The following is an 11,776-nucleotide window of genomic DNA, read 5'->3' on the forward strand; positions in this document are numbered from 1 at the left end:
GGCCCGTTGGCCTCCTCCACTCACGAGGAACGTGGTCGGCCCGTTGGCCTCCTCCACTCACGAGGAACGTGGTCCGCCCATTGGCCTCCTCCACTCTCGAGGCACGTGGTCGGCCCGTTGGCCTCCTCCACTCACGAGGAACGTGGTCGGCCCGTTGGCCTCCTCCACTCACGAGGAACGTGGTCGGCCCGTTGGCCTCCTCCACTCACGAGGAACGTGGTCGGCCCGTTGGCCTCCTCCACTCACGAGGAACGTGGTCCGCCCATTGGCCTCCTCCACTCACGAGGCACGTGGTCGGCCCGTTGGCCTCCTCCACTCACGAGGAACGTGGTCGGCCCGTTGGCCTCCTCCACTCACGAGGAACGTGGTCGGCCCGTTGGCCTCCTCCACTCACGAGGAACGTGGTCCACCCATTGGCCTCCTCCACTCACGAGGAACGTGGTCGGCCCGTTGGCCTCCTCCACTCACGAGGCACGTGGTCGGCCCATTGGCCTCCTCCACTCACGAGGAACGTGGTCGGCCCATTGGCCTCCTCCACTCACGAGGAACGTGGTCGGCCCATTGGCCTCCTCCACTCACGAAGAACGTGGTCGGCCCATTGGCCTCCTCCACTCACGAGGCACGTGGTCGGCCCATTGGCCTACTCTACTCACGAGGAACGTGGTCGGCCCATTGGCCTCCTCCACTCACGGCGAATGTGGTCAGCCCATTGGCCTCCTCCACTCACGAGACTCCCTCACTGAGAGAATCTGGTGAGCAGGATCAGCGTCAGGAAAATGAGCCACATGTCCATACAGCCACAGCTGATGCTCACGGACCATGCAGGTAACAAATCTCATTTGAATCTCAGCAACCGCTCGTTGGACACAAAGTCCGATCAGCGATAGCCAAGGATTCTCCGAAGAGACCTGGTACCAAAATAATTAAGTCTCCGTCTCAGATCTCTGGTCAGAGTCCAAGTCTCACATCCATAGAGCAAGACTGGAAGTACCAAGGGTCTGAAGACTCGGACTTTCGTCCTCCCGCACAGGTACCGGCAGCGCTACACCCCATGACCCAGTGAATTCATGACTCCAGAGGCCCGACCCAGACGTCTGTTGACCTCTGGTCTAAAAGGTTTAATTTAAGGTCGAAAGTGTTTGAATTGTCCAAAGGATCTTACAACGTCTAAAACTGGTCAAAGGGGTCTAAATGGTGTTGAAAGGTGTGAAGGTCTAACGGTCTTATAAGCCATAAGGCATGTAAAGGGTGTAAATATCTTAGACGTGTGAAGGTCGAAAGGGGTTTACAGTGTCGAAAAGGGCATTAAAAGTTCTGAATATATGAAGGGTCAAAGGGGATGAAAGGGTGTTGAAGGTCTTAGGGGTCTATCGGGTGTAATTTAAGGTCTAAAAGTTCTGAATTGTCTCGAGATCTCAAGGTCAAAGTGGTCTAAACAAGGATATTAAAAGGTCTCAAAGGTGTGAAGGTCTAATGGTCTGAAAAAGATCTTAAAGGTTACAAGTCTGAAGACGACGATGGTTCACGAGCGGTATTTGACGATGTAGATTGTTTCAGAAGTCAAGGATGAGACAATGTGATAATGTTTGACCAAATTATAAAAATGATCAACATGATGTGGTACGAGTGACAGGTTATTAGCTGCAAAATGTCGAAAACCCGGTTTCGTAAAACAACTTTCAAAAGTTGACCTTTGCATAACCTTTAAAGGTCACAAAACAATGTTATGGACATTAAAATAAGGAAACAGGATACGTGCTATAGCTTATTGGAGTTGGTTCGTCGAAGAAGGTCGAAAACCCGGTTTGATTCCCACAACTTTGAAAATTTCACCTTTGTGAACTTTAAACGTCAAAGGTCAAGGATTATGACCTCTGGTGCAAAACTTCCTCTGGAACATTCCAGGAAAATATAACGTCATATAGGCTATATGGCATTTCGCACTCCTTGGATTATCCATACTTTGATGAAATCAGCGTAAAAACAAACTTGAAGGGGGCGCCACGGGCAAGGTGTTCGAGATCGAGCAAAATGGTTTCAAGACTTTAGGTGGGGAATGACCTCAAGATTATGCATAAAAAAATATTGTCATCCGAGCTCTCAAAGTTTGAGCGGTCGTATGATTTTTATGTCAAAATTCACAATTTTAAAGTTTTGACCATGTGACGAAAATGAAAAATCGAGCTCCGTGGGGCTATGCAGGTGCCATTGGGCTAACCAAATACCGAAACCCCTGCCAGATTCGACAAACCCCCAAGGAGAAGCTGCAAATTGAAATCGGCTACCCCCAAAAACATAATTCGCGATTTTCTAAGTTCGTGATCTTGTGACCTTGACCTTGCGACGAAAATGAAAAATCGAGCTCCGTGGGGCTATGCAGGTGCCATTGGGCTAACCAAATACTGAAACCCCTGTCAGATTCGACAAACCCCTGAGGAGAAGATGCAAATTGAAATCGGCTAACCCCTAAAAACACGTTTTTTGGCGTGGCTCTGCCCATAATGGGCGCACCACGCCCATTCTCAGGAAAACACAACGAGATCATGATATTGTTATGGCTGTGGAAATTCGCATGACACCATAAAGTGTCCTCAGGTGAGATATATCGGTAAGTTCATGTGTAGTTAGCCCAAACCCGTTGTGTAGAGAGAATATATGTGATCCATTCGGGCTGCGATTTTCAGTTAGTCGTTTTTCTTTTGCTGTTGTTAATTTGGTGCAAGAACAACAACGAACATCGCCACAACCAACATCTCAACGATCACGCCATTCACTACACGACGCCAACAATCACGCCAATCACACCACGACACCACCTTCCACAACTACGCTACCACATCTTTGCCACTCACCATTCAACGAGCACCGTGCGGTCACGATCTCCGCGGGACGGATGAAAGGAGCGGAGTGGCAGCTTAAATATCTCCCGCCAAGATCTCCCACCCAAAACGCCCATGCTTTGGCATGGGGGAGGTGCGATTTGAGCCAGAGGTCAAAGGTGAAAAAAGGTGGGGGCCTGATTTTGGGGGAATAATTCCCTGGCCCCAAGCCAAAGCTGACTTTCCTCGTCCCCCGCACGGCGCGGGGAGGGGGGAGCGAGAGGGCACGCCCTTTTTTGGGAAGCTTCCAGAAGGGAGGTGGAGCCAGAAACGGGGCGGGGCGAAGGGCGGAGCACCACCCTACAAAAGGCGTGGGCGTGGAGAGGCTCGCATTCGAGTTGGGCTCTTGTTCGGTCGATTGTCGAGGGGTGGAGAGTCCTTGCTCTTGGTTCAGTCGGTTGTCCCTGAGAATTGTGGAGAGTTGTGGTGATTGCTCCTGGTCGGAGGTTCTGTTCGTTCGTCCCTGTCGGGCAGACAACATGTGCAGGCGTGAGGCACGAGCCAGTGGACCACGCTGGAGGGACTCGGAGTTACGGTCGCCAAGGACTCGACGCGCTAAGGGAAGTCGCGACTTCCTTTTCTTTTGGGGTTTTGTGTAAATGTCTGTGGGTGGCACCAGTCTTGAAAAGTAGAATTGTTATAAGTGTTGCCATGTAAATCATATTCGGTTGTAGATCTGCTTGCTTTTATTGTGTTTTCTTGCTTGACTGTAATATACGTGCCTTCCGTGCTTCCGTAATAAATGAGCTGGTCCAATTGTTCCCCGTTTCGCTGCGTCCTTTCCTTTGTTTGAATCTCCATCTTGCATCATGTAAGGGATTAATAGTGGGTTTAAAACACCCGGTAACTAATCTGAACCGTCAAGGTCGACGATAAGTCCGCTCGGTTATCCTTGTAGCACGGAACGAGCCGCTTGAGCGGTTCGTGTCCGGAGTCGACCTGTGGCGTGGTACAACTCCTCGGTACGCTATCCGCGCGGGTACTAAGGTAAATCGACCATTCGGCAATCGGACCCTATTTTGCATGGGTGGAATGCGGACTGAGTTGTGGTGAGGTTAAACCCCCACCCGTGACTAGCACCCGGCGTTGTTCCGAGAGGGTCACGACTGAATTGCACGTTCGGTGGGCGAAGCGGCCGCTATTGGTTACACGCAGTCATTCGCACGCCGGCTGGGCACGGGTTCGCAACAATATAAACCTCCCACCAAAATTTTATCAAAAACCACGGAGCTATGCTCGGGACAGACAGACAGACAGAAAAGCCGGTAGGCGGACATGGGTCGTCGACTACCCAATAGAACCTGACGCGATGGGCCTGTTCAATGGGGAATGACCTGAGGATTAAGCACAAGAAAATTCATGATTCTCGCTTCAAGGGTTAATGCTGCAGATTGTTTTTTCGTTAAAATACCCCCACATTGAGGTTTTTCGGCCGTTGCTAGGCAACGGAGGGTCCATAGCAACGGTTCTTTCTCACACATAACTCGGACATACCATAAACCGACCATACCAGTTTCATATATATCTGACTCATAGTCTCTGAGATTTCACGAACTTCGGTTTTTTTATTGCTTTCGACCAGGGTTCATTCAAAGTCTATCTTCTCCGACAGTTTTCATAGGATCTGGCTGGAAATTTTTGAAAAATATGACCATCTCCTTGAGATTCCGATCAACCTGCTGCAACCACGAGGCACGTGCTCGGCCCATTGGCCTCCTCCACTCAGGAGACTCCCTCGCTGAGAGAATCTGGTGAGCAGGATCAGCATCAGGAAAATGAGCCACGTGTCCATACAGCCGCAGCTGACGCTCACGGACTATGCAGGTAACAAATCTCATTTGAGTCTCTCTCAGCAACCGCTCGTTGGACACAAAGTCCGATCAGTGATAGCCAATGATTCTCTGAAGAGACCTGATACCAAAGGCATGAAGTCTCCGTCTCAGATCCTTGGTGAGAGTCCAAGTCTCGCATCCATAGAGCAAGACGGGAAGCACCAAGGACCTGAAGACTCGGACATTCGTCCTCCCGTACAGGTACCGGCAGCACCACACCCCATTATCCAGTGAATCCATGACTCCCCAGGCCCGACCCAGACGTCAATTGACCTCTGACTCACAGCCAGCAGAGACATGAATATCACTGCCAAGGTAAGTGAATCTCTCCACAACCTCAACATCCTCACCACAAACAGGCACAGACAGGACAGCAGCATCCAAGATGTCATTGAAAGCCCGGATCTTAGTTTTGACCCAGGAAACCCGTAATCTCAGTGGCTCCGACTCCTCATTCAGCACCTCGAGGCCCCCCAAAAGGATATCTAAAGTCTCCACAAAGATGACTGCATCATCTGCGAAATCAAGGTCAGAGATGTTGACATTGCCAAACGATGCACTTCCATCCCAATTTCAGTTTTATTGCAGAGGGCAGCAGGTTTTCCTCCAGTATTTTTCTTTATTTGGCTCCATCCATTTTCCCTTCTATCCTGACAAGTGCTCTTGTCCCTGATGATGAGAACTATCCCCATAACATGATGCTGCCAACGGCATGCTTCACAGTAGGGATGGTGTTCTTTGGGTGATATGCTGTGTTGTGTTTGTGTGAAAAGTAACGTTTTGCATTGAGGCCAAAAAGTTCCATCTTGGTTTCGTCAGACCACAAAACTTTTTGCCAAGTGGCTTCAGACTCTCCGGATAGGTTTTTTTCATACCTCAAACAGGACTCAAGGTGGGCTTTTTTGAGTAATGCCTTCCTTCTTGCAACCCCACCGTACAGGCCAGACTTGTGGAGTGCTTGGGATATTGTTGTCACATGCACACAGTGACCAGTTACACAGTCAAGGCATGTAGCTCTTTCAAAGTTACCATTGGCCTCTTGGTGACCTCTCTGATCAGTCTCCTCCTTACTTAATCATCCATTTTGGTGGGAAGGCCTGATCTCGGCAGGGTTTTGGTGGCACCATACACCTTTCACTTCTTAATGATTGTCTTGACTGTGCTCAAAGGGATATTCAAGGCCTTTGAAATATTTTTATACCCATCCCATGATCTGTGCCTTTCCACAACTTTATCCCGGGGGTCTTTTGAAAGCTCCTTGATGCTCATGGTTGAGTCTTTGCTGTGAAATGGACTACCCAGCACAGGAAACCTTCAGGAACAGCCGATTTCATTCCAAAATAATCAGAATCACAAAAATTTAACACAGGTGGAGGCCAACTAACTTGGTGTGTGATTTTGAAGGTGATTGGTTGCACAAAGTAATTTACAATTCCAATTATAAGGGAGGGGTGGACACTTAACCAACCAATATATTCTAGTTTTGTATTTTTAATTAATTTTCTGAAATTTGTGGAATTTGTTTTTCACTTGGAAGTTGTGGGTTACGATGTGTAAACAAAGGTGGAAAAAGTCTCATTTAATGAAATTTAATTCCAGGCTATAAGGCAACAAAAGGTGAAAAATTTGAATGGAGCTGTAGATACACACACACACACATCCAAATTATTTGGAGCGAGTTCAAGTCCACCGTTCTGTCCATATACCTCCCATTGCCTGATGAAGATCTGGTCTTGATTTAAAGAGTCGAGGCCCACAGACCGTGGCATCTCATCGTGGACACGAGAATTGTGCTCTGGAGGCTGATCATGGCAGCCTGAGATCTCTGCCAATTTGGTGCGCTAAAGTGGGTCTGGCAAGCTGATTATTGGAGGATACCACTGGGTGATAAGGATAACAATGGTTGATCCTCATGTCGGCATTGTGCTCAATACCCATCGCACTACATTCATCCCATTCACGTGTAGCAAAACGATGAAAATGTTGTTATTTGTTCGCTGCTTCCATTCATTTACTTACTTATTTCGTTTTCAGTCGGTTCAACACGAGTCTCTGAAATGGATGGCGGCATTTATTGACAGCATGGTTGTCATCAAGGTCTGCATACTCCCTATTCCTTCCAACCACTTCGCAGCATGGAGGCTCCTTTACTTTGCATGACAGCACTCAAAATTATCAATGATGGTGTTGATCTTCCAAATGAACGGATGACATTCCAGGTTTTATGAGTTGTGCCAACGATGGACGTACTTTATATAGTGAGTCTGGAAAGTGATAATCTTCTGAGTTGCAAATAAAGTATCATCTTCTAAGCATCTCTGGAGGAAGATTTTCCAGTTATAGTGATTTAAAAATGGGACATGGAGTGATGATCAATCTGCCTTACCATGACCTCCACTCATAAACGACATGGCGGAAGACTGTGCAACTTGATTTCTCAGCCAGCTGTCGAGAACGGGGCAATGATGGTCACACCCTGGAGCCTAGATGGGTGGTGGGGGGGAACAACTGGAGTGTTAGAAGAAGGTTGTACCGGTGTCCAAGGCAATAAACAAGGCATGAAAATTCCTCGGAGGAACATCAGTCAGTCGACTGGCAAGATGCGAGATATGAGTTGTGTGCTTTGGCATACGAGAGTACGAGGCATTTGTGAATTAGGAGAGGCATAAGAGACAGGAGAATCGTGGTGCACTTGACATATTACATCCTTTGCTGAAATATATTGAAGGAAACCAAATTTTCCTACTAAAATGGTCCCCGTGATGATGAAGGATTCACTCGATGGGCCACACAGTGAGAATGCTTAGAATATCTTGGGCAGAGGAGTGGAGACCAATGAGAGCAGTTACATGAAATGGATGTGTATGCAGAGTTTGTGGATAGGACGTTACCGATATATTCAGAGTTTGTGGATAGGACGTTACCGATATATTCAGAGTTTGAAGATATGACGTTACCGATATATTCAGAGTTTGAGCATAGGACGTTACCGATATATTCAGAGTTTGAGGATAGGACATTACCAATATATTCAGAGTTTGAGGATAGGACGTTCCCGATATATTCAGAGTTTGAGGATAGGACGTTACCGATATATTCAGAGTTTGAGGATAGGACGTTACCAATATATTCAGAGTTTGAGGAGAGGATGTCACCAATATATTCAGAGTTTGAGGAGAGGATGTTACCAATATATTCAGAGTTTGAGGATAGGACGTTACCGATATATTCAGAGTTTGAGGAGAGGATGTTACCAATATATTTAGTGTTTGAGGAGAGGATGTTACCAATATATTCAGAGTTTGAGGAGAGGACATCACCAATGTATGCAGAGTTTGTGGATAGGATGTCACCGATATATTCAGAGTTTGAGGAGAGGACGTTACCAATATATTCAGAGTTTGAGGAGAGGATGTTACCAATATATTTAGTGTTTGACGAGAGGATGTTACCAATATATTCAGAGTTTGAGGAGAGGACGTTACCAATGTATGTAGAGTTTGTGGATAGGATGTTACCGATATATTCAGAGTTTGAGGAGAGAACGTTACCGATATATTTAGAGTTTGAGGAGAGGACATTACCGATATATTCAGAGTTTGAGGAGAGGACATTACCAATATATTCAGAGTTTGAGGAGAGGACATTACCAATGTATGCAGAGTTTGTGGATAGGATGTTACCGATATATTCAAAGTTTGAGGATAGGACGTTACCAATATATTTAGTGTTTGACGAGAGGATGTTACCAATATATTCAGAGTTTGAGGAGAGGACGTTACCAATGTATGTAGAGTTTGTGGAAAGGATGTTACCGATATATTCAGAGTTTGAGGAGAGGACGTTACCGATATATTCAGAGTTTGAGGAGAGGACGTTACCGATATATTCAGAGTTTGAGGAGAGGACGTTACCGATATATTCAGAGTTTGAGGATAGGACATTACCTATATATTTAGAGTTTGAGGAGAGGATGTTACCAATATATTCAGTGTTTGAGGATAGGACGTTACCAATATATTCAGAGTTTGAGGAGAGGACATTACCAATGTATGCAGAGTTTGTGGATAGGATGTTACCGATATATTCAAAGTTTGAGGATAGGACGTTACCGATATATTTAGTGTTTGACGAGAGGATGTTACCAATATATTCAGAGTTTGAGGAGAGGACGTTACCAATGTATGTAGAGTTTGTGGATAGGATGTTACCGATATATTCAGAGTTTGAGGAGAGAACGTTACCGATATATTTAGAGTTTGAGGAGAGGACATTACCGATATATTCAGAGTTTGAGGAGAGGACATTACCAATGTATGCAGAGTTTTTGGATAGGATGTTACCAATATATTCAAAGTTTGAGGATAGGACGTTACCGATATATTCAGAGTTTGAGGAGAGGACGTTACCGATATATTCAGAGTTTGAGGAGAGGACATTACCAATGTATGCAGAGTTTGTGGATAGGATGTTACCGATATATTCAGTTGAGGAGAGGACGTTACCGATATATTCAGAGTTTGAGGATAGGACGTTACCGATATATTTAGAGTTTGAGGATAGGACGTTACCGATATATTTGGAGTTTGAGGATAGGACGTTACCGATATATTCAGAGTTTGAGGAGAGGACGTTACCGATATATTCAGTTGTGGATAGGACGTTACCAATATATTCAGAGTTTGAGTAGAGGACATTACCAATGTATGCAGAGTTTGTGGATAGGATGTTACCGATATATTCAGAGTTTGAGGATTGGACATTACCGATATATTTAGAGTTTGAGGATAGGACGTTACCGATATATTCAGAGTTTGAGGAGAGGACGTTACCGATATATGCAGAGTTTGAGGATAGGACGTTACCGATATATGCAGAGTTTGAGGATAGGACGTTACCAATATATTCCATGTCTGAGGAGAGGACGTTACCAATATATTCAGAGTTTGAGGAGAGGACGTCACCAATATATTCAGAGTTTGAGGAGAGGATGTTACCAATATATTCAGAGTTTGAGGGGAGGATGTTACCAATATATTCAGAGTTTGAGGAGAGGATGTTACCAATATATTCAGTGTTTGAGGATAGGACATTACCAATATATTCAGAGTTTGAGGAGAGGACATTACCAATGTATGCAGAGTTTGTGGATAGGATGTTACCGATATATTCAAAGTTTGAGGATAGGACGTTACCGATATATTCAGTGTTTGAGGATAGGACGTTACCGATATATTCAGTTGTGGATAGGACGTTACCAATATATTCAGAGTTTGAGTAGAGGACATTACCAATGTATGCAGACTTTGTGGATAGGATGTTACCGATACATTCAGTGTTTGAGGATAGGACGTCACCAATATATTCAGAGTTTGAGGATTGGACATTACCGATATATTCAGAGTTTGAGGATAGGACGTTACCGATATATTCAGAGTTTGAGGAGAGGACGTTACCGATATATGCAGAGTTTGAGGATAGGACGTTACCGATATATTCAGAGTTTGAGGAGAGGACGTTACCGATATATTCAGAGTTTGAGGAGAGGACGTTACCGATATATTCAGAGTTTGAGGATAGGACATTACCTATATATTCAGAATTTGAGGAGAGGATGTTACCAATATATTCAGAGTTTGAGGAGAGGACATTACCAATGTATGCAGAGTTTGTGGATAGGATGTTACCGATATATTCAAAGTTTGAGGATAGGACGTTACCGATATATTCAGTGTTTGAGGATAGGACGTTACCGATATATTCAGAGTTTGAGGAGAGGACATTACCAATGTATGCAGAGTTTGTGGATAGGATGTTACCGATATATTCAAAGTTTGAGGATAGGACGTTATCGATATATTCAGTGTTTGAGGATAGGACGTTACCGATATATTCAGTTGTGGATAGGACGTTACCAATATATTCAGAGTTTGAGTAGAGGACATTACCAATGTATGCAGAGTTTGTGGATAGGATGTTACTGATATATTCAGAGTTTGAGGATTGGACATTACCGATATATTCAGAGTTTGAGGATAGGACGTTACCGATATATTCAGAGTTTGAGGAGAGGACGTTACCGATATATGCAGAGTTTGAGGATAGGACGTTACCGATATATTCAGAGTTTGAGGAGAGGACGTTACCGATATATGCAGGGTTTGAGGATAGGACGTTACCAATATATTCCATGTCTGAGGAGAGGACGTTACCAATATATTCAGAGTTTGAGGAGAGGACATCACCAATATATTCAGAGTTTGAGGAGAGGATGTTACCAATATATTCAGAGTTTGAGGAGAGGATGTTACCAATATATTCAGTGTTTGAGGATAGGACGTTACCAATATATTCAGAGTTTGAGGAGAGGACATTACCAATGTATGCAGAGTTTGTGGATAGGATGTTACCGATATATTCAAAGTTTGAGGATAGGACGTTACCAATATATTCAGTTGTCGATAGGACGTTACCAATATATTCAGAGTTTGAGTAGAGGACATTACCAATGTATGCAGAGTTTGTGGATAGGATGTTACCGATATATTCAGTGTTTGAGGAGAGGACGTTACCGATATATTCAGAGTTTGAGGATTGGACATTACCGATATGTTCAGAGTTTAAGGATAGGACGTTACCGATATATTCAGAGTTTGAGGAGAGGATGTTACCGATATATGCAGAGTTTGAGGATAGGATGTTACCGATATATTCAGAGTTTGAGGATAGGACGTTACCGATATATTCAGAGTTTGAGGAGAGGACGTTACCGATATGTGCAGAGTTTGAGGATAGGACGTTACCGATATATTCAGAGTTTGAGGAGAGGACGTTACCGATATATGCAGAGTTTGAGGATAGGACGTTACCAATATATTCCATGTCTGAGGAGAGGACGTTACCAATATATTCAGAGTTTGAGGAGAGGACGTTACCAATATATTCAGAGTTTGAGGAGAGGATGTTTCCAATATATTCAGAGTTTGAGGAGAGGATGTTTCCAATATATTCAGAGTTTGAGGAGAGGATGTTACCAATATATTCAGAGTTTGAGGAGAGGACGTT

This window comes from Eptatretus burgeri, chromosome 9 (assembly GCF_056783735.1).
Source record: "Eptatretus burgeri isolate ZD-2024b chromosome 9, Ebu_testis_v1, whole genome shotgun sequence".
NCBI lineage: Eukaryota > Metazoa > Chordata > Myxini > Myxiniformes > Myxinidae > Eptatretus > Eptatretus burgeri.